Here is a 10,038-nt window from a genome sequence, read left to right on the forward strand (position 1 = left end):
ACAAGCTGCCCTTCTGCCTAGACCGCTCTTCCCTGCCCGTCATCAGCAGCTGACTGTAACTCTGGTTGATCCTTGGGTCCAGTCTTCCCTGACAGCCCATGCCGGCCCCTGAACTTCCATCACAGACCGTGGCCAAGGACTGCTCTCTCTGCTTCCTGCACCTGCGGCCAGAGTCATGTCTGTGTGCATCCCCGTGGTATCCCCTCCTCCGGCTCCACTGGCCCCAAGCGGGCACCCATTGAGGAAGGGGCGGAAATGCTTCCAGAGCTCAGTGTAGGAGGACCTGCCTCTACGGGGCTTCCTTGGGGACCACCACACAGCCTTTCGCTGAGCCGTGCTGTCACCTGTGAGCCCTCCCTTCCCAGCTCTGCCCCCACGGGAGGAGACAGGGAGCGGGAGACACAGAGGCAGCCCCACGACGGTCCCGTGGTGGGGACTCCCCTGCCTTGGTCCCAGGCAAGTGGGAGGCCGCGGGGGGCTCCCACGGGGCAGCAGGAGCCAGGAGAGCAATGTCCACCAGGCCACGACCCCTGGCCATTCCAGCCGCTCCCACCTCTTGCTTTGGGTCATAAATTCAAATTCTGGACCGGCCCACGTTTCTCACTCACTCCTGCCCAAACTCCAGGGACTTCTGTTCATTGTAATTGATCACGGCCGGAGGATCACAGGTTTGGAAACGTGACCAAGACTTTCTCTCTCAAGCCCTGCCTGGGCTCAGAGAGAAGAGAGAAGGTTCACCTAATGATCCCTCAGGCCGTCACCTGATAGCTGCCAGCCTGGTGGGACGTGGCCCTTCTCCCAAGGTGAGGCCACACGGGCTCTCGGGGTGGGAGCACTCTCCAGTGATGTTGGTGTCACACCTTCGACAGGTTCGTCTTCCTTGAGAATGCAGACAGGTGAGTGGTTTCTTCCAGATATGAAACACTCCACCATCAAGGCCCCTCGGTGGGAGAGGTAGTTTCCGCAGAGGGCCAGTCCATTTTAACACCCTGTGAATCTCTCGTGGTCAGCAGTACCAGCCTGGGGAAGCAGGTCCAAAGGGCAGGGCTGGGTGGCCACGGTCATAATAGTAACAACTTCAGACTCTGGCAGTTGGCTCCCCAAATCCTCATAATGGCCCTTGGAGGTGGTACCATTTTATACCCATTTTACAGAGGAAAAGACTGAGGCTTCCACCGAGTTGTCCAGTGACTTGTCCAAAGTCACACAGCTAGTAAGAGGGACTGGAAGGGAGGTCTCTCTGGCTCCAAAGGCCAAGGTCTTTACTACCCAGAACCAACGTGAGGCACATGCTCAAGGCTGGAGGTCTGGCTCCTGGGGGGCACAAGGGATTCTGCACATGAACTTCAGAGAACACAGACCCTGAGCACAGGGGCACCAGGCGCTGCCAGGACTGTGGGCAGGAAGGTCAAGTTCACGAGGGTGTTTCCCTATGAAGGGCATGGCTCGTCCATGAGAGGGGGCGGGTCTTGGCCTGGGTGTGGACCCCAGGACAGGGGCAGCTGGGTCTGTGTCCCAGCTGGGACAGGCAGAGAAATTCAAATATATCTTCATTGACTCATGGCCACTCGAGGTGTCAACCAGTACAAGGCATTCATTCATTCATTCATTCATTCAGTGACTATTTAAATGCCTCCTTTGTGCCAGGCACTGGGCAAGACTCTAAGGACACACAGTAAAAAGGCAACGTCCCCACCCGCATGGAGCTTCTGTTCAAGTAGGGGAGGTGGACTGGGAGCAAGCATGGCTTGACGCAGTGGGGACAGGGCCTGGGCAGAGACTAGGGCCTGGGGAGGGGTGTTAGGGAAGATGGAGGTCACACACACACACACACACACGCTCACATGTGTGCACCCACGGTTCCTGGGCCCTGACTCTGGGCTCTGGGGCTTCTCCACCCTCACATTTACTGCTTGATACTGCAGAGGCCTCTTAGACGTCTGAGATGCGGCCTGAAGGAGGTGTGAGAGTGAGCTAAGATCGCAGGGACAAGTGTTCCAGGCAGTGGGAACAGCCTGTGTGTGGGGTTTTGAGGGACTGAAACAAGCCCAGATTGTCCCAGGGATAGAAAGGAGCTGGCCTGGGGGTGCTGAAGGGACTGGATCCGGGTCCTGCTGCCCCACTTCCAGGGGCATGACCTTGGGCAAGTCTCCTCTGGCCTCTGAGCCTGTTTGCTTATTTGTGAAATGCCCCATCAACATGACTGGCTGATAGCAAGCCCAGCATTGCCTTGGCTTAAAAGCTCTGGGAGCCAGGCGAATGGAAGCTCTACCATTTGGAGGGAGAGCAGAGCCGGGGGTCCCACACCCACATGTACCTGCTCTGGCCCACAAGTGGCCCCCTACCTCCCCGTCAGCTTTCCTTTGCCAGAGCAAGCCACATGTCTGCATCTAACTTCGAGAGGTGACAGCCCCCAGAAGCGGGGTGATGGATTCCACTTCCCAGGGCGTTGTGAGGATGGCAGCTGCCTTGTGTGGAGCCGATGCCCCGTATAGGCAGGAATGACTCTTCCAGGAGTGACTCCCCGTCCCTGCCCCTCTGTTTCCTCCTCCCTCAACCGGGCGGCTTGATCCGAACCTCAGTCACCCGGCCATACCCATGGGCCAATGGTCACATCATTTACAGAATCGTTTTCTTTAAATCCACTCGTTCGTTTGTTCGCTTTGCCAGGCAAGGAGAGGGGCCCTAATTCAGGAGCGTCTAATTGTCCCTCTGTGCGTGGGGAGTTCTCCGAGTGTGCAGGGCCATATGGGTATATATCCAAGGCTCCCCCACTGTACCCCCACCGAGAGTCCCATTGCATAAAAGATACATGAGGCCCTGAACTATATTTTCCATGGTGAGACGTTTATTAGACATGATACAGTACATGCGATAATGAAGGCGTGTCACTTCGGCACCTACAATATGCCCCGTGGCTTCCTAGTAGAGAGCAGGGAACAGAGGGGATGCCGGCCTCTGAGTGAGGACATGCCAGCCCCAGGAGAGCCCATGCAGGACAGTGGGTGAGAACCCAGGGCTTAGCGCCTGGCTGGACTGGGTTTGAATCCTGGCTCTGCCACTTTCCAGATGTGTGACTTACAGCAAGTAAGGTAGAGACTTTGGTGTTCAGCCGGGTCCCCAGAGCCCTCTTTACTGGCGCTGTTGCCCATCTGCCAGCTTCTCTGGCTTTGCTGATAACGGTTTAGAGCCACTGGCTGGTGGGTGGGTACAGAAGCCCAGCTTGGTCCTCAGATGAGGCAAAGGCCAAGGGTACAACCTCGGCTCCAGCGCTCCTCGCGGGATCAGGCTGAGTCCGGGCCTCACCTGAAATCACACCCTTGTCTTCCTTCTCCCCCTCCCCGTCCTGCTTCCCCCACTGCTTCGGGCTTCTCCTGGGAGCACTTCCTTCATAAAATCACTTGCCCTGAAATCCTTGACTCCGTTCTGCTCCTGGAAGACCTCGCCTAAGACAGCAGGTGACTTTGCCTCTCTGAGCCTCACTTACCTCACCTGTAAAATGGACAGACGTAACATTCCCTGCTGCACGCAGTTAGCACGACGGGCCTTAGTGTAGGGCCTGGCACACAGTAAGTGCTCACTAAATGAAATCTCTTCTGATTGCCGTGGATGCATAACCGTCCTGTCAGTGTGGACACTCAGGAACGAGACCCTGCCCCTCGGGCAGAGGAGGGTGTCCCGGGTCACCTGCACAGTGGTTGGGCAGAAGCAGCTTTAGAAAACGTCTGTAGCCCCCTGAGCCCCGTCCCACTGACCCCTTCTCATCAGAGAAGTTCTCATCCTTGGCTCTGTGATTTAACAGCCCCTCTGACTCTCAGGCCATGCGCTGGTGCCTTGGGGGGTGGTCAGTTATGAGAGTGGGTTTGGCCTCTGACATGGTCATTTCCTGGAGATGTGGTCTAGGCCATGTGGGACTCTGGGTTAGAGAGTGTGGGCATTTTACTGTGAAGCCATCCTCATTGCGGGGGGACTTGAGGGTCTCTGCACAGACGGCAGAGCCGATGGGCTGTCAGAAAAAAGAGCCATCGGTGGGGGCCACCTGGACCTCATCCCCACCCTGGGCCACCCACCTCGGCCAGAGAAGACTCAACTGGCTGGGGAGCCCCGGGCAAGTCATATCGTCTCCCGGGGCTTGTGGCCATGTCTGTAAAGAGGGACATAAGTGAATAAGGGATCAAGGCAGGAACGTGCCCTTGCCCCAGAGCAGGCCATGGTGAGCCTCTCTTCCAAGTCCAAGGGAGATGATTTTGCAGTTCTGCAAACTGGTTCAAAAAAAGAAAAGGAGGGACTTCCCTGGCGATCCAGTGGTTAAGACTCCTCGCTTCCAATGCAGGGGGCGCGGATTCAATCCCTGGTTGGGGAACGAAGATCCCATGTGCCGCATGATGCGGCCAAAAAAAAAAAAAAAAGAAAAGGTCAGGCTGGGGCGAGGCCACCCCCCCACATCCACGATGAGGGCAGAGCTGGCCGTTGGATGGGGCCGCTCCACTAAGGGCCTCACCGTGCTCTCTCACTCAGCCCCCACCCCCCAACCCCGGGGAGAGATGCTACAACTCCCCCAGTTCTGATGAGGAGAAGGCCGCCCGGCCTGTGAAAAGAGGGGACTCAGGGCCAACCAGAGCTGGACTCTAGCCACCGGCCAGCCATGCCCACCTCTCAGGAGCCACGACTCACACGGGTCCCTCCAAGGCTCTGTCCCCGCCTGGCGGGTATTTGGGACCTGAGGACTTTCCTCACACCTGGGCCTGGCTTCCCCGGCCCCCAAGCCACATCTCAAACCTGCAGTTGGTGTTTCCTGCACCATCAGAGCTGCCTTTATTCTTTTTTTTTTTTTTAATTAATTTATATATATATATATATATATATATATTTTTTTTTTTTTTTTTTTTTTTTTTTTTTTTTTTTGGCTGTGTTGGGTCTTCGTTTCCGTGCAAGGGCTTTCTCTAGTTGCGGCAAGTGGGGGCCACTCTTCATCGCGGTGCGCGGGCCTCCCACCGTTGCGGCCTCCCCAGTTGTGGAGCACAGGCTCCAGACGCGCAAGCTCAGTAGTTGTGGCTCACGGGCCTAGTTGCTCCGCGGCATGTGGGATCTTCCCAGACCAGGGCTCGAACCCGTGTCCCCTGCATTAGCAGGCAGATTCTCAACCACTGCGCCACCAGGGAAGCCCCTGCCTTTATTCTTATTAAGTCAGCAGCCCCGTGGAAGGAGGGCGTCAGCCTTCTTCTGCCTCTCCCCCCACCCTTCCCCCTGCCCCACGCCCCTCGCTGCACCTTTCATCACAGGGAAAAACATCCCAAGAAGATGACTAACATCAACTCAGCCCGAGTTACCAAGACAACCTTCCCTGCCCACCACTGGCGGGCAGGGAGGAGAGGCTGGAGGGGCGACCCCACCCACACCCGCGGTGCCCACCCTCCAGCGGGTCCCGCCAGGAGAGGCTGGGACGGCGGGCACCGCTGCCACGGGGCTGTCAGCCTGGCTTGCAAGCTGCAGCTTTCATCTGCAAGACACTGCCTTTGCAGCAGATTTGATTCTCTCAGGTTCCCGGTGGCAAGATAATTGAGGAGGGGGTGACGAGTTGATGGAACGAAATCCTCTCCACTGTGGAAAGAGCTCGGTCATGGCTGCCTCCTCCTGCTGCTTGCTGCCTCGTTCAGCCCAGGCCCGAATTTGGAGGTCCAGAGCCCTGGGGAAGGACAGCACAGGGGCCAAGACGAGGGGCCCGAGGGGTCAGACCTGCCTGAGTGCGAACCTCAGCTCCGCTGTTTCTAAGCTGTGTGACGTTGGGCAAGTTACTTAACTTCTCTGAGCCCCAGGACTGACCAGACGCCAGTTACAGCCTTCATGGGGTTGTTGAGACATCAAACAAGAGACAGTGTGGACAGTCCCTCCCATGAACCTGGCACCTAGGAAGCGCTCAGTCGATGAAAGGGGCTAGTGGGGATGCCAGGTCTGTTTCTGTCCCCACCCCACCCTCTGGAAGGGAAGGGGACTGACGTTTACGCAGAGCCTGCGGGGCACCAGCCCCTGTTCAGTGCTGCAGCAGCGATGCCCAGGAGGAAGCGTTAGACCCTGTTTGCGGTTGGTTTGTGTAACGGGTGGGGCTCAGAGAGTGAGCTACTGCCCACAGCACTCAGCAGGGAGGGGGAGGCGGTGCAATCCTGCCAGGCTGCTGTGATTCGAAGCCCAAGGTCTTCCCCAGAGCCTGCCTTCTGCAAGCCGCCCCAAGTTGCCATGGCTTCAGCAGCAGGGGAGGCAGGGCCTGCAATTAACGGTGGGGACACTGGAGTCTCCATGAGGGTCCACGGCCCTCGGAGAGCCCCAGTCTCCTCATGACCACCCCCTCCTCCTACTCTGGGCCTCTTCCTGGGTGGTGGCCAGGCTTTCTACCCACCTCCTGTCCTTGCGGTGACCTCAGAACTGTGACAGAATCCCTAAGAGACACACAGAATCCAATCACCTGTCATTAGGAGTCCTCCATGGCAGCAGCCCTAACTGAGAGGAGGGATATGAAGAGCTCAGGACAGAGGAATCAGTAAACTGATTAGCTGAATCCAATCTGCTGGGGAGGGGGAGGACGGGATGGGGGGCTTCAGGCTGGACTGAGCAGAGAGGAGAAGGAAGGGCCCAGGGTCACATCCCCACCATCCAGGAAGCCCCGGGAACCTGATCTTTCCATGCTGGGTTAGCATATTTCAGCCTCAAGAAGCTTTAGAATTAAGAATAGGCACCTTTGTGACTTCCCTGGCGGTCCAGTGGTTAAGGCTGCACGCTTCCACTGCAGGGGACACTGGTTCGATCCCTGGTCGGGGAACAAAGATCCCGCATGCCGCACGATGCAGCCACAGGGGGGGAAAAAAAAGGCACTTTTAAGAGAATCAAAACAACATTAATATCTTTGTCTTTAGTGTGTGCAGGTTGGGTGGCTTAAGCATTTGTAAGTTTCAGGATTTGCTGATTAAAGCACTAGTCAAGCCTTGCAATTCGAATTTAAAATATGAAATTGAGTACTTGATTTAGACTTGGGATTTCAGGTTATACTCTTAGGAAGTTTGTAAACAGTGCTGGAGTTTACCACATTTACAAATTCCATGTATTAGATGTGCAAAGAATGTACTTAATTTTGCAGAGAGGCTGCCTTCTCAGTCAGATCATTGAAGTACTTAAAAGAAAACTTGATATATTCAATTTATTTATGCAGTTTCAAATGCTTAAAGGAGTTTGATTAACTAGTTTTGTAAACGGGACCAAAGAGCAATCAAATGGCCCTTAAAAGAGATTGTTCAGTTGTGCTACATTTATAAATATAGAAATAGAAATAGAATAGTAAGATGTAAGGTGAACTTAAAAACTTAAGAAAGAACAGCATTTTTGTGTTTGGTTTTTTTTTTTGGCCACACCACGTGGCTTACAAGATCTTAGTTCCCCAACCAGGGATTGAACCCAGGCCCTCGGCAGTGAAAGCGCCATGTCCTAACCACTGAACTGTCAGGGAAGTCCCAGAACAGCATATTTTAATATGGCACATTCATGAATCAAATCTGAATGTTTAAAGTCAAAGTCATTGTCTCAGTCATCTTTTCTGTGCACAAAAATCACCCAGGGAGCAAACCAATCACAAGCCTACATTCCTGCCCCCGTTCAAAACTTATCCCTCCTGTGCACCCCACCTGCCATGTCCCTTCCCAAAGGTGGGCTCTGGAGGTGACAGGCCTGGCTGTACTCATGGGTTTGTGGTTAACAGGCTAATGTCTGGCTTCAGCGGGAAACACTTGGCCCTTTGATCCTGGCCTTGGTCTCTAATGGTGGGGCTGCCCCGAGGCCTTTTGTTGACCCTCCTGTTCAAGGGGGAAGGAGCTCCAGTCGTAACTAGGAAGTGTTCAAGGTACCCAACAAGGTAACAAAAGCTAACACGGCTGTGGTGTTATTAACACCAGGGGTATTAACTCATGAGATGGTCATAACAACCCATTTCACAGATGAGGAGGCTGAGACGCAGAGCTGTGGGCGGCAAAGCTGGGACGTGGCTCTGAAGAGTCTGGTGGCAGGACTTTGGCTCTTCATCATCTTCATCTCCTCCATCCTCCCGCCTCTGGGAAGTAGACATTATTGTCCCATTGTGCAGATAGTCAACTGAGGCTCAGAGAGTCTAGAGCCTTGCTCAAGTCTGCATGGCCAGCATGGGACAGAGACTCAGCAGCTTCTGGCCCTTCCAACCTCTGTGTAGCCCAAATCCAGTGAGGGGAGATGGATTTCCACATACAGCCCTCAAATGGTTTTGTAATAATTATTGTCATGGCCAATGTTTTGCAGGCAGAGGACAGGGGCTCAGAGTGCACGCAGCAGGGAGACCTGGACTGGTCTGGGGACAGGGGAGGCCGGGTGGGTGCAAGGGAGGGAGATGGGGGGCAGGCTGGAGAGGGTAAAGGGACCGGGATTGGCAGCACCCTGGAGGTGTTTCCTGCCTTTGGACTTTCTCCTGAGAACAGCTGGAGGTGATTGAAGGGTTCTGAGCACGGAAGAGACATGGTTAGACTTAGGTTTGTAAACCATCCATCATGGGAGGGCAGCAAGACGAGACAGGGAGACCAGAGAGGGGCTGCCTTTGGCGTCCAGGTGAGGGAGCTGGAGCCTGGGCCAGCCTAGTGGCTGGAAAACTGAGCCAGCTGGGTGCGTTAAGGTTGGTTCATTTGGCAGCCTGGACAGGGTTTGGAAAGGGTGGAGTGGGGGAGGGACTGGATATCAAGGAGGACCTCCAGGGCCCGCTTGGGCCCTGGCACGTGTGTGGACCCCCTGGCCTGCCACACCAGGACCCCAAGCCGAGGGCCTTCTGCTGGCCTGGAGTACAGCGTGGAGGGCAGCCTGCAGGGCCGGCTACAGCAAACTGGCCTCCATCGAGCCCCCCAGCCTGGCCTGAGGTGCCCTCACAGCGACCTGAACTGCTTAACACCCCCCAGGAGCGTCCGGGTAATTCAGTCTCTGTGTTTATTCCCACGGTGAGTGCCTCTGAATCTTTCAACTTGACTGCTGACTGTATCAAAATTCCCGTGGTAATTGGATCAGGTGCAGTATTTTCCATGAGGATATTAAATCAGGCCTTCTGCCCACATCCAGAACGATCCGCTTCAGAATATAAAGACGCAGGAGATGGCATTACCCAAGGTATTTTTCCTCCTTTAAACTTTCTCCCCTGCTCTTAATCATGGCGGCTCTTTATTTGTTGCCAAATAAATTGGGTCGTCCTCCCCTCCCCCAGGTATCAGCCAAAGGAAAGGAAAGATTCCTGCGGGTCGAAGAGGGAGGCCGGGGGTGTGAGGGAGGCGGGCAGGAGTGTGGGACGGCAGAGCCCAGGTTTGCCAGGACTGTCCCACCTGTAGGGGACCTGTGGGCCCAGGCAGAGTGGCCAACGGTGTGTGTGTTGTTGGGTGGCGGGAGAGGGGTGGACAACCAGCCACTTCCCTGCCCCCAGTCTCTGCATCAGGCCCCTGGGAAGGCCACGTGGAGCGGGACATTCTGGGCATGGGGATGGGAGCCCCCGGTCAGCCAACCTTTAAAGTGGGACGTTTGGACCATCTGTAAACACCGTAGAAGAGAGCTCCAGGACACAGCAAGACTCAGGGCTGGGAGCTGGAAACTCACAGACATTTAGTTGTTTAAAAAAGTAAAGAGGGGAGACTGTTAAGGTCACATCAGAAGTTGAGGAGGCCACGTCAAAACTGCTGTCATTTGGAAAAAGACAGGGGTGGTGGTTGCATGACAGTGTGAATGCGGTACGTGCCACTGGACTGTGTGCTTTAAAATGCTTACTTCTATGTTATGAGTTTCATGTTCACTCAGAACAGGGGCTCTGCTAAATGCCATGTTACCTGCCACTGACTCGTTTCAACTGTTCAGCCAGTATTGATTGAGCCTCTGCTCTGTGCCAGGCGCTGACCTAGGCTATGGGGATGCAACAGGGAGCAAAACACAGGTGCTGCCCTTGGAGAGCTGGCACCAGAGAAGGGGGGACAGATGACAATGGTGGGGGAAGGCCCGAGC

Source organism: Balaenoptera borealis, assembly GCF_965194805.1.
Source record: "Balaenoptera borealis genome assembly, chromosome: 8".
In the NCBI taxonomy this organism is placed as follows: domain Eukaryota; kingdom Metazoa; phylum Chordata; class Mammalia; order Artiodactyla; family Balaenopteridae; genus Balaenoptera; species Balaenoptera borealis.